Source organism: Acomys russatus, chromosome 25, assembly GCF_903995435.1.
Source record: "Acomys russatus chromosome 25, mAcoRus1.1, whole genome shotgun sequence".
NCBI lineage: Eukaryota > Metazoa > Chordata > Mammalia > Rodentia > Muridae > Acomys > Acomys russatus.
In genome coordinates, this window is record NC_067161.1 from 49,740,081 (window position 1) to 49,753,998 (window position 13,918).

At 47.8% G+C, this 13,918-nt stretch overlaps 1 pseudogene; it reads left to right on the forward strand.

Annotated features, from left to right (window-relative positions):
- Window positions 1–809: 809 nt before the first annotated feature.
- On the forward strand, window positions 810–910 carry LOC127208909 (uncharacterized; annotated as a pseudogene).
- Window positions 911–13,918: the final 13,008 nt, after the last annotated feature.

The window sequence follows — 13,918 nt, forward strand, 5'->3', positions numbered from 1 at the left end:
CCTCCTCTAACTGCTCCTCCCTGGCATGCAGGAAGTCCAGCCCTATTCTTTCCTCTGCTCGGTGATTGGCTGTAAGTTGCCTTATTGGCATACAAGGGGACAACTGGGGAGCAGAGCTTATACAACACTGAGACAGGAGATTCTCAGAAAAAAGATTACAACCAGATATTGGGGGAGGGTCCAGAAATCAGCATTTGGATTACACAGTAAACTTTTGCCTACATACACAGACGCGCTTTCAGCCAAACCTAACCAACTGAGTTTAATTCTTGGGACCCATATGAGAGGTGAGCATTGACTAAACACACACACACACACACACACACACACACACACGTACACACGTGTACATGCACACACACGCATTGTGGTATACTTACACTCACAAAATCAACCAATAAGTGTAATAAAAACACATACTAAGGGGTTAGTGAGCACTCACTGCTTTCCAAAGGACCCAGGTTTGATTCCCAGCTCCCACATGGCAGCCCACAACTTTCTGTAACTCCAGTTCCAAGGGATCCAGGGCCCTCTTCTGGCCTCCTCAGGCAGGTGCGCAGACACAGATGCAGGTAAAACATCCAAGCACCTAAAGTAAGACATAAAAGTAACACAGTGGGGCTGGAGAGATGGCTCAGAGGTTAAGAGCACCGTCTGCTCTTCCGAAGGTCCCAAGTTCAATTCCCAGCAACCACATGGTGGCTTACAACCATCTGTAATGAGATCTGGTGTCTTCTTGTGGTGGGCAGGCACACATGTGGGCAGAATACTGTATAAATAATAAATAAACCTTAAAAAAAAGTAACACAGTGAGTGCAGCATGAATACTAAACTTGGAACAATACAGAAAGAATCAACATGGCACCTTTGCAAGGATGACACACGCACTCATGAAGTTTCCATCGTTTTTTCTCCTAGAGATGCCAGAGGGGCTCCTATCAAGTCCCCTCAACATGGCCGCCTAGACAAGATCTGAACAGTGCCACGGATGGGCATTCTAATGGACAGGGCAGGCTTGAGGGCTCACCCCCACACAAAGAGCTATGGGCGCCAGGGGATGTGAAGAGCCATAGAAATGGTTCTCCCCAGGAAAGAGCTGTCCGATTGGCTAGCCAATACCCAGTGGTCAGCTGGAGGTCATAGACATACGGTTAACACTGATAAAGTTGTGCTTGTGTACATACGTGTGTGTGTGTGTGTGTGTGTGTGTGTGTGTGTGTGTGTGAATTGGAGAGCAAGAAGCAAGAAGCGTTCATAAAAGAAGTTGGAGGGAGAAAGGGAAGGGGGAAATGATGCAATTGTGTTATAATTTTAAAAAATAGAGTCGGGCGTGGCGGCGCATTCCTTTAATCCCAGCACTTAAGAGGCAGAGGCAGGTGGATTGCTGTGAGTTCGAGGCCAGCCTGGTCTACAAAGTGAGTCTAAGACAGCCAAGGCTACACAGAGAAACCCTATGTCCAAAAAAAAAAAAAAGGTAGAGAGAAAAAGAGGAATACATTGATGTCAGTCTCTGGCCATGCATAGACCAGTGTGCCCAAGTGCACACATGCACATACCTACATACACGTGCCACAAATACACACACTCTGAAAAGTGAATCACTCTGAAAAGTGTAAAAGTGAATCACAGAAGAAACATAAATACGTTCTTCATTATTTTTTGTAATTTCATAAGTTTCAAGCTGTTTCTAAATTCTGAATAAAAGGTTGATAGAAAATGCTAAAAAAAAAAAAAAAAAAAAAAAAAAAAAAGACTATGCCTTTATCAGCTCAGGGTGAAAAAGGATTTCTTAAACAAGAGTTGAAAACTCCGAATTATACAAGGAAAGATTAATATGTGTTTTTAAATGCCTGGCTCTAAGAAGAAGCATACGGCAAAGAAAACATGAGCCACTGACTAGAAAATCTTTAAAGACAAGCAAATTGCTAGTGGGGCAGCTCAGGTGATCTAGAGCTTGCCCAGCATATAGCCCTGGGGTCAGTCCCCAGCACCTCATAAAATAGGTCATGGTGGCATGCGCCTGTGGTCCTAGCACACAGGAGGTAGAGGCAAGAGGATCATCTTCAGCTAAATAGCTCTAGGCCAGCCTGGGATCCATAAAGAAATAAATGAATAAACAAAGAAGAACAAAAGGGAGAGAGAGAGAAAACAACTAGCAAAAGTTGGTATTTATATATCTCTCCTTAATTACATCTCTACCCATCCACATCTTTGTCTAATCTCCATCTATACGCACATAAAATGTAAGCATTCCAGTATTGAAACAGAGAGCCGGGTGTGGTGGCACACGCCTTTAATTCCAGCACTCCGGAGGCAGAGGCAGAGGCAGGTGGATCGCTGTGAGTTCGAGGCCAGCCTGGTCTACAAAGTGAGTCTAGGACAGCCAAGGCTGCACAGAGAAACCAAAAAAAGAGAGAGAGACAGACAGACAGACAGAGGACATGAGTAGGCACATCAACGGAAAAGCATAAGAGAAAACACTCAGCCTCTCTAATAACCAGGAAGAGAAATAAAACAAGACAGTGACAAACCGTTCACATCCATCAGATTGGCAAAAATAATAAGAGTGTGACACAACTGAACTGTTGAAACACAAACCTGCACTAGGGCCAGTTTGACAGTGGCAGCTGTGGCAAGCCCATTCTCAGGCGTTTTCCCATGACAGTTCTCATGGCTAATTTGATGGGATTACATAGAAACACACCTCTGGGAGAATCTATGAGGAAGTTTCTGGAACAGTTTAAATGAGGAGGGAAGGAAGGCTCTTCCTGAGTGTTGGTGAAAACATTCCTTGAACTGGTGTCCTTTGTACTGAGGAAAAGGAAACCAAGCACCAGGCTCAGATCTCTGCCACCTCATGTTCCTGACGCCATGCCTTCCTCACCAGGAAGCCAGAACAACTCCCTCCTCCTTAGTTGCTTGCTTTCCTCAGGTATTTTCTCAGCAACAAGAAAAGAAGCCAGTGCACCCGTCGCTGGGCACCTGAAGTCATGCGCACACACCCACCCACACAAACACACACACACAGACTTAAAAACTAAAATCTTTTAACGAAGAGTTCCTGGATTTCTTCTCTGTCTTAAGTGCTGCTCTAGGCTCTGGAAACACAGCGGTGGATTAGGACTTTAAAGTGCCTGCTCTAGTGAGGCGTACATTCCGGTAAAGATAGATGAAAAAGCGCTCAAAGCATAGACGATATTGCGTGTACAGAAAAAACACGCAGAGCTGTTTTGGAAGACAACTGTTGCTCTTATTTGCTGGGTACTGCACGAGCTGGTCGTAGAAACCTGAATGGGGTGCCACAGATATACAGGAGCGGACACACCTTCGAAAAGGCCAGCATAGGGAGGGTTGTGCTCCCGCCCCCGCCCCCCTTCCCATGGACGGCACCTTGTCCATAGCCTGGAAACTCGGGTCTCCTTATGTACATCTGAATCCGAGGAGGGAATTTGTATGCAGCTGATTAGGGAGGCAGGGTTTTTGATACACAGCTGGGAAGTGGGGCGGGTCCAGACAATCTCAGGAGGAAGTCTTTGTAGGGAGTAGGCTAGGCTGTAACACTGGGAGGAGGCGGCTTGGGGGATGCTTTCTGTACACCCCGTCCTGTCAGACACTGACCAGAGGAAAGCTTTGCTATTCCCGTGAGACACTCCCAGGGCTTTGAGGCACTGTGGACCTTAGTATAGACTTATCCTTGTCAACAATACACACTCGCTTGGGGCCTCACATTCCTTACACACCCATCAAGGGCCGTCCTGGGCTCCACACGTAGGGATTATCTTGTGGGTCTGACATGTTACTAAAACTCTTTTTTAAAATTCTGTTGTTAGGCCGGGCGGTGGTGGCGCACACCTTTAATCTCAGCACTCGGGAGGCAGAGGCAGGCGGATCGCTGTGAGTTCGAGGCCAGCCTGGTCTACAAAGTGAGTCCAGGACAGCCAAGGCTACACAGAGAGACCCTGTCTCAAAAAACCAAAAAACAAACAAACAAAAATTTATTTGCATGTGTGCATGCACACACAGGCATGTGTGTACAAAAGTGTGACACTACATGTGTGCCATGGGATAAATGTCTCAGGTCAAACGGAGTCCAGATAAGCACTGTAATCCACAGCCTAAGTTTCTCGCCTACCGCCCATCTCTAAGGGTGGGATTCCTTCCCCTTTTCCCTGGTTTTGGGACTCCCCTCCCCTAACTACCTGATTGCCACCTTTCTGCACCCAACACCAGCTAAATTCCCCCTTCCTAGTCACATAAATGCTTCCCTTTGTCCTAGAGACTGCTGGCACCTCTCCGGTTCACTGAGAGCGGAGGTGCTCGACCTCTTCGCTGACCTCCAATTAGGCTCGTGTCCATCCACAGCCGCTGTCCAAATCCCAGGGCACTGAGTAGCTATGTCTCTGGGCCAGCTCAATCTGCTGTCGAGTCTGCTGTTGAGCTGCGCTCTTGGTCGTGGTTGCTACTGACGAGCTACTAACTGGCCTGCACCTGTTATTTGGGCCGCTATCTTAAGTGGTTGGGACTTGGTGTTTGGCTGTTCAGCTCTGCACTTCAAGAGGCTCCTGAAGAGAACTGCTCCAGGGAAAGCTTCAAGGCTTTGGACTCCAGCTGATGCTCCGGGCTCCAGCAGCAGCTTTGGTGGGATTGCTGGTCTGCTGACACCCTGCTGACCACGCGGGGGGGGGGGGGGGCTGGAGAACTGATGTCCTTAAGAAAGCCCAAGGAAGAATCAACTTGCCTCTCCACCTACAACTCTCCATTTTTGGGGACGCCCTAACAGGTTACTGACCTTATCTCCCCATGGGAAACGCCCTTTGGGGTGTTGTTTAGAGAATCTCAAATCCCTAAGCCCACATTAAGGGCGCCCAAGCTTACATGCCTCTGCAACCAAACTTGGACAGACCTAAAACTAAACTGTTTTAATTATTGCCAGCAATCGGGTAAAATGGGAGGAAGCTCCCATATCCAGACCTTTTCTTTGCTCTCCCGTGTTCAAGCCTTTCCTAGGGTAAATAAAATGGAAGGAAGTTTCCCATGTCCAAACCTTTTTCTTTGCTCTCCAAACATTTTCACAAATTGTCAGCATTGCCTCAAGCCTTTTTTCTTTCTTTCTTTCTTTCTTTCTTTTTTTTTTTCTTGAAGATTTCTTGAGTATTATGTATACAGTGCTCTGCCTGTGTGTACATACACCTGCAGGTCAGAAGAAGGCATCAGATCACATTATAGATGGTTGTGAGCCACCATGCATGTTGTTGCTGGGCATTGAACTCAGGACCGCTGGAGGAGCAGTCAGTGCCCTTAACCTCTGAGCCATCTCTCCAGCCCCGCCTCAAGCCTTTTATCTTTGCTCTCCCAAGAGTTTCAAATGCACACCTAAAGAGAACTTTCTTCCTAACCTGCCCACTTTGTCTTCTGCCCACATGAATGTTCCTGTATCCTGCCAGACTGCCTACATCTGAGACATCGTCAAAGCAGCTAGTCACAAGTGCTCACGTCCAACCTCAGAAATCATGCCAGCTGGACCTGCATTGTTCCTCCTAGCTGGACCTGCACTGCCCTTCCCAGAAGCAGATGTTCTCAGACCCTGGACAACAAAGGCAACAGCAAATTCCAGAACCTGGCCAACATTTCAGCCTTTTAAACCCCCTATCGCCGCCCTATTGTCAGCAGGAAGTAGTTAAGACAATTACTTCGCCCCTTATCCATTTGTAAAAGGCTGAAATGGTGTGCTGCAGACCCAGGACAGACAGCTGCAGGTTCCCCCAGCATCCTCGGTCCCTGTCTGCTGCAGGACATGGCTGACATAGCCCTGCCCTCTACCTTGATCTTTCAGGGCAGAGCTTTTCCTTTCCCTTCACTATATAATTTGGACATTTTCTTGCTATTGTATTTTTCTCTTTTCTCCCTTGCCTACATTTATATACCTTAACTTACCTTATATAAAAACAATCCAACGTTCATTTTTTTAATTATAGAAAAAGAGAGGAATGTTAGGATTCTGCTTCAGTGTGCCTACTTGTGATGTCATCGCTTACCTGTCACAGGGGCGTGACCCTGTCCAGGGCCATATAAAAGACAGACCTTCCATGTGTGTGTCTCTCTCTCTCTCCTCTTCACTCTTACTTTTCTTCTCTCTTCTTCTTCCTGTCCCTGTCTCTGTCCCTCTCTCTCTGGGGTACCCTTCCCCTTTTTCCTTCTCCCCCCATGCTCATTTAATAAACTCCATATAACATAATATCTGGTACCTTGACTCTATCATTATCTAATTATTAAAGGCAACACACCCAGAAGCCATGTCTGTCAACAACATTCCACTGTAGATAACACTGTTGTTAGCGGGTGTAAACATGTTTCTGTTTTGGTCCCAAGTGTGGGATGGGAGCAGATTTGTGAGAGAGCAGGTGATGTTTATCCACTAGCAGACAAACCACTTCCTTGGGTGGGGAAGGGGCTTGGGTTTTGTCAGCTGAAAAACATCCTAGTACAGACTCTGAGCGCCCAACACAGGAGGCTGGGCTTTTTTTAGGGTCTTGGTATTGCTCATCGCTCCACTTGACAAAGGCTTCAAGTCTTTGGGCTCCAACTGAGGCTCCAGGTTCCAGCAGCAACTTGAGTGGAATTGCAGGCCTGCTGAAATCCTGCTGACTGTGCCAGGGGAAACGTTCCCAGGAACTGATACCCAGAAGATTTCATTCTTGTTCTCCTTAACCTCCTTCCCCTCCTGTTTAGGGTAGTCGGGTTGTAAGGGAGGTGCATTAATTTAGTAAGTTCATAATAAAATATAATTGTTAAGGAAACTGAGCCTACAATATGCTGCTTGTCTGTCCATCTGTCCATTTGTCCATCTGTCCATCTGTCCATCCACTCTTGAGGCACTTCCACTTTGTTGCCACTATGAGTTTAACAAAGAATTCATTTTTAGGAGCTTATAACTAGAAGTGAAGTTTCCAGATCATACAGTAACTACTTTCAGTTGTTTGAAGAGTTGACATGCTGAGTTGTTTTATTATTATTATCATTATTATTATTATTATTATTATTATTATTATTATTAATTATTATTATTATTATTATTTTATTAAATGCTGCTGCACTGCTATTTTGAATTCATCCTGGTCTTTATTCTGAGGTGACATAACTGGCTGTACCCAGCCTCATTTATCCTGTCTGTCTGTGGTCCCTCTGTACTCCATCTGTAATGTACAGACGCAAACTCCCTCTTCTTATAGGAAGGGTGGGGCTGAGGCTTAGAGCCAAGTGACCAGAGGGCAGAACTATAATTAAATTCAGGGACTATGAATAGCGTCCACTGCCCGGGAAGCACGTAGGAAGGTCTGGGTGTCTCTGTCTGTGGAAGAGAAGGGAAACGCTTTCTTCCTGCTCCTCAGCCCCTCTCTTTAACGTCACGGAGGAGTTCCCAGAAGGAATTCATTTCTATTTGTGGAAACAGCCTATTTCTATTTTAGTCTTTAAAAGAGACAAAACAACTCTGTGTGTGTGTGTGTGTGTGTTGGGGATTAAGCCCAGGGCTTTACATGCAAACACTCTGGTACCGAGCTATAGCACCCAAGACCCAAACAGGTTTTTTGTTTTGTTTTCTTTTGTTTTTTTAAGACAGGGTTTCTCTGTGTAGCTCTGGCTGTCCTGGACTCCCTTTGTATACCAGGCTGGCCTTGAACTCACAGAGATCCTCCTGCCTCTGCCTCCAAGACAGCCAGAGCTACACAGAGAGACCCTGTCTTGAAAAGCAGAGAAACAAACCAACAACCCTTTCAAGTCAGCATAGAATTTAGCTACGGGGTCTGCAAGCCGAATAGTCTGAGGCGAACAAGCCTGAAGATGGAGGTTCTGCCTCTGGGGATATCGAAGGCCTGGGGACAGTTCATGCAGTGGCACCAAGGGCACAAGGCTGCACCAAAGCTTGTGTCGCCAGAGTCGCCATCTTTCTCTTTTGTCCAGACTTTCCGTAGCTGCGTGGTCCCAGGAATGCAGAAGCTATTCCAGAGGGTCTTACCTTCCTTTCAGAGCTGGCTCTTGGCCACCCCACTGGCTGGGCACTCATCTATTTATCTGGGGAGACGGTGGCATGGCACAGAAGTCAGGGGGCAGCCTGAGGGAGTTGGTTCTCTCCTACTGGTGATCGAAGTTGGTGGCTGTTGTTTTTCTACTCACGGAGAAGTCTCGCCAGCCCTAGATCTCATCTTTAGTTGAGAACCGGCACTCGGGAGTTTTCGAAAGTCGGTGGCCTGTGCATGAGGCACCATCCTCATCCAGGCCTGATGCTGACACCCTAGACTCCATGTCGATGCCATGGCGTGAGACTTGCATTTTTATGTGGGAGGAAGGTGAGTTGTTGTGGCCAGAGGGGGAGCTGTGGGAAGCTGGGTTTTCCAAAGATGGCCTAGGCAGCATTCCTCAGGTCCCACAATGTGCCTTTGGTGTTTCATCTCAAGTGTCTGTGTCCCCTACATGTGAGTCTAGGTGGGCTTGTGGTAAGGGCAGAAATGATGCTATGTGGTTTCACAAGCTAGACCATAACATGAGGCTACTATGCAGAGAGGAAGCCCAGAGCAGCCGGCAGCTCATGCAGAGGCTGAGAGAGCAGTGGAGGGGAGAGGTGGAGGGGGACAGCACACGCTACAGGGTTTTTCTTTTCTTTTTTTTTTTTTTTAATTATTAAGGAGGGCTGGAGAGATGGCTCAGTGGGTAAGAGCACTGGCTCTTCTTGCAGAGGTCCTGAGTTCGATTCCCAGCAGCCACATGGTGGCTCACAACCACCTATAATGTGATCTAATGCCCTCTTCTGGTGTGCAAGTGAACATGCAGGCAGAGCACTGTATACATAATAAAAATAAATAAATCTTTAAAAAAAAGTATTAAGGTATAACTTATAAGCCATAAACACACCCAGATTAGTTGAAAGAGTCTTGGCTCTAGTGTTTACAGCCATTTTTTAGTTTTTAAATTTTGAGGTTGTGGTTGCGTGCAGTGGAGGTCAGAGGACAGCTTGCGGGAGTCAGCTCTCCTCTTCCACCATGTCGGCCTCAGGGATCAAACTCGGCCTTAGCCCTCGGAGCCGACATGCCCGCCCTGACAATCTCTGTTACTCACCACATTACGTTTTCAAACATGCAACAGTGGCTGTTAAGACTCCACCAGACGGTTCACCAGCCCCTTCCCCACCATTGTCCCTCGTTTTACTGTCTGCTGTGTCCTTTCGTCTGGTTCGTGTTTAGGTAGCGGGGCTATAAATGGACACAGCATGCCCAGATGCCCCCGCTGTAAAGACTCTATTCCTGTGACTGATCTCTTTTCCCCTCCCCACCATGGGCAGTGGGAGAAAGGACATTAACTTGAGAGTTATTGAAGAGGCCCTGTGACCTCCAGAGGAAGGATATTCTGTCTTTGGAGTAAATATGCCCTCATTTTAAAGTCTGTCTTCTCTGCAGGGCATCCCTTTATCTGCCCATGGCTTTTCCCACCTAGCGTCTGTCCACAGTAGGGAGTGGTGGTATTGCCCTAACCTCATCTGGTCCCTGACCTGAGGTGGCGGTCTGGCCCCTCCCCCTTCTCTGTTCTTGTCCTAATCCCTGTTGAATGTAGCTCCCACACGTACACACACCTCCCCCAGGGGCTTCTCCTGGTTTGAAGCCTCCCTTTGCTTATGCACGAGCATACGGGCACACACATCTGGATGCTTCTGTCATACAGATCCCCCCAGTTCCAAACCAAGCAGGGGAAATAGCATGTGCCTGATGTCTCTCCTCCTCCGTCTTTCTCCTCCCGGGAGACAGCTTTCTGTCATGTTGCAGGATGTTTGATCTCCGCGTGATCCCTGAGATTGTGAACTGTAAAAAAATCTGTCGGTGATCCCACTGTGACCCCCGAGACTGAACTGTGAATCCCTGTTTCTTGTGGTTGGGCCCTGACACACCTTTAATCCAAGAACTTTCAGTTGCTTGTAAACAGGTGATTAAGGTGTGCTGCAGCCAGCCTTACACACACACCTTTAAGCCAAGAGCTGTCCGCACACACACACACACGCAGGATTTAATAAAGTTCACCCTAGGTCAAGAGGTGGAGCAAGAAGCCAGCTGACAGGGATTAAAGAGTAGGAGGGACTGTGAGTTCAGGGTATTTAAGACAGCGTGCAGAAGTAGAGGGGCTCTTTGGCACTTTTAGATCATGGGCTTTACTCTTGGGGTTTTAGCTTGGCTTTAGCTCTCTAGCTCTTGAGCTCCTTGGCTCCTCGGCCTTTGGCTTTTTGGGCTTTGAGCTAGCAAGCCTTTGGCCTTGGGTTTTTTTTTTTGTTTTGTTTTGTTTTGTTTTGTTTTGTTTTGTTTTGTTTTTTGGGGGTTTTTTTTTTTGGCCTTTTCCTTCTGGGCTGTCAGCTGGGCTAGTGAGCCTTCTGGGCCTTGTCCACTGAGGCATGAGCTGAGTAGGCTGGTCAGCTGGTGCTTTCTCTGCCTCTCTGAGCTGGCAGGTTTCTCACCCCAGCATCTGGCTCCTGATTTATTGGTAAAGTAGACCAACCTGGGGGCTAAGGAGACGGCTCGGTGGTGTCTGTCCTCCGGCACGAAGGGTTGAATGAGCCTCTAGACCCCACACAGAAGCAGCACGCAGGATTCCATGCCTCTGCAGTCCCGAATGCTGCTGCTGCCTCTTCTTCTTCTTCTTCTTCATTTATTTGGATTTTTGAGACAGGGTTTCTCTGTAGCCTTGGCTGTCCTGGACTCACTCTGTAGACCAGGCTAGCCTCAAACTCACAGCGATCTGCCTGCCTCTGCCTCCCAAATGCTGGGATTAAAGGCGTGTGCCACCACGCCCAGCAACAAAAAGTCAAACTCTTGCTCCCTGTCACACCTCCCCTACTTTTCACCCCCCCCCATTCCTGTTAAGGTCCCCATGTTCACCCTCACCTTGAGGAGTGGTACAAAAGACATCATCATTTAATTTGTTGTCATTATTAATTAGTGTGTGCTCACATATGTGGAGGTCAGAGGTCAGTTTTGGAGAATGAGTTCTCTCTTGCCTTTACAAGCATTTTTGGGATCAAACTCAGATTGGCAGGTTTGTGTGACGAGGGCCTTTACCCACCGAACCATCTCCACAGCCCAAGTTTTTATGTTGTGGAAGAAACACTGGATTTCTGAGTTTGTGCCTGATTTTTTTTTCTTTTTTCTTCTCTTTCTTCCTTTCTTTTTTAAAGATTGAGACTACAGACTTGTTTGGAAATAGAACTGACTAAAGATGGAAAAAATTATAAATCCAAATAGAGCCCTCAGGTTTTTTTCCTAAGCAAGTTCCTTGGCTGCCTTTCCAAGTCACGTGGATTTTAGAGCAGTCCATCCCATAATTTCCTGCTCCCGTTTAGTTTTCCAGTTTTGCCATTATATTCTAAATTTCCAGGAATTTTTAATTCTCTGGTTTTTTCCCCCAACATCATATATCTTATAAAATTTCCCATTTTAACTGTTTGTAAGTGCACACTTCGGTAGCAGTTAAGCAAACGACATTTTGTGTGACCACTGTCACTGCAGACAGCTCTAGGGAAAGTTGGGTCTCCTCAACCATGGCTACTTTTCCCTACTACCCTATTCGACTGCTCTCTCTTTCCTACGAGTTTGCCTGTCCTGGGTACACTGTCCTCTGTGGCTTTGTCACCAGCATACACGTTCCTTTTCCGCTGGTGCAGCTCTGTGCAGACACACATTTACAACTACCAGCTGCTGGTTACAACCCAAGTTTGCACCATTAATACCCATCTTTGCTAGGACACTGATGGTTCTGAAGAGCTTGGGAGCGGAGGTGCAGGCTGAGGCGCTGGAGACAGTGTGGTTCCCTGAACAGGATGTGCACAGAGCATCTTCGGCTTTCTGCCTTGGGCTGCCCAGGTGCTGCAGAGGAGCCAGGAGCCTTTCCCATCAGGCAGCAGGACTGGATCAGCCACTGAGAGCATCCTCGGGTGTAAGGCTCCGGCGCCTCAGGTTTGAGCGGCCTGTAGAGACCGTGTGTACCTAGGACTCTTTTGCCCACTATTCTGTGGAGGCCGTGGTGAGGCAGTGCCACTTCCTCCCGTGCTCAGCCCCTCTAGTGGGAGCAGGCATGGCAGAGTGGCGCGTGGCGGGGGAGGACAGCAGAGGCAGCGACTAGGGGGTGGAGCGGCCGCTGGGACTAGCTGAGGGCTGTTGCACCTACCTCTAATGGTTTCTCAGCAAGCCTCCTTCTCTGACTTAGCGAAAGAGGGACAGATAATAGATTACAATAGGTCTGCCTCCTAGGATCCCACAGCTCGGAAACTGCGCGGCGTGGGCCCCGTGGGCCCTCTGTAAGCCAGCTGCTCGCTGAGTGAGACCTTTCCCACCTGCCTCCCGGGAGCCTCCCTTGAGACCAGCCTGGGACAGTTTGGCTCTCGAGGGAAAAATAGCCTTTCCTCCTGTTTTCTCCTGATGCGTTTTCTCCAGTTTTGGGTTTGCTGGGAGTGGTTATCGCGGCTGCTGTTTAGTTGTTGCCGGTGGTCTCTCTTTGCTCATTTCCCTGCGACTTGGAGAAAAGAGTCAAGCGACAGGTGCGAAGCCGGAAGTCAGTGCGGTTACTGCATTGTAATGTTTAGCTGCCGAACTCTTTTCAATGTCGTCTCTTTTCCATCGTGGCGTTCTCTTCTTTGATTCCTGGAATTCTAGCTCATTTTCAAATAACTGCACAATTTGGGGACATGGTTTTTTTTGGGGGTTGTGCTTTCGAACTACATGGCATTGTGGGAATGTGATGTGACAAGGACTATAAGTAGCAGTAATTACATGTTCTTGAATTTAAAAGACGTTTTAAATTGACCGAAATGTACTGTACTGCTGACCTAACCCTAACCCTGAGACCCAGGGACCCAGGGTGGAGTGAAAGCATGGGATTTAGACGCTGAAAAAACAGAGTTGTCCACCAGGGGGAGCTGTAGACCACGTTTGAAGTCTGGTTTGGTTTTGTGAGGTGGTTTTGTTTTCAGAGAATTGTTGCTTTTTCGTGTCTTTCTTGAGCTCGGTTAGAGCGTGGTTCTCCGGACGGTGGGTTTAGAGCATCCTGGGTAAGGCAGGAAGCCTAAGCTGTCTGGTCCAGGCTGACAGTTCCAGGGCTTTCAGGTTTGGCTTTCCACCGAGACTGGCTTTGTTGACCACGAGGCTTACCTTTCTTTTCTTTTTCTTTTTTTTTTTTTTTTTTTGTTGTTGTTTTTGTTTTTAGAGACAGGGTTTCTCTGTGTAGCCTTGACTGTCCTGCACTCACTTTGTAGACCAGGCTGTCCTCGAACTCACAGCAATCCACCTGCCTCTGCCTCCCAAGTGCTGGGACTAAAGGCGTGCGCCACCACACCCATTTTAAAATTTATTTATTTATTTATTTTTGGCAGTTTCATACATCTATATACTTCATTCTGGCCACACACGCCCATTCTCTCTTAGCTCTCTTCCCACCCCCAGGAGCCCCCTCTCCCTCCCTACAGCCCCCCCCCTCATCACTGGCTCTTTGGCGTAGTTTTGTCCAGTGACCCAGTGAGTTTAACCAGGGCCACCTGCATGAGCACACCCGAGACTCCCCTTCCCCCGACCCCAGCAGCCGTTAGCTGCCAACAGTCCTCTGGGAGCCTCTTCCTCATCCATGAGTGAATGTGGATGGTCCAGTCTTGTGCAGCACTTCTCAGCCTTCCTCCTCATCCTCTGGCTCGCACGTTCTCTCCTCCCTCCTCTTCTGTGATGGTCCCCGAACCTTGTCAGGGATGATATGGATGTCTTGTTGATAACTGAGCACTCAATAGTCACTTGTTTTTTTAAGTTGGCTTTTTGTTTTTTTTTTTTTTCCCTAAGACGGGGTTTCTCTGTATAGCCTTGGCTGACCTGGACTCGCTCCACATTTGTCTCGCAGGTTCTGC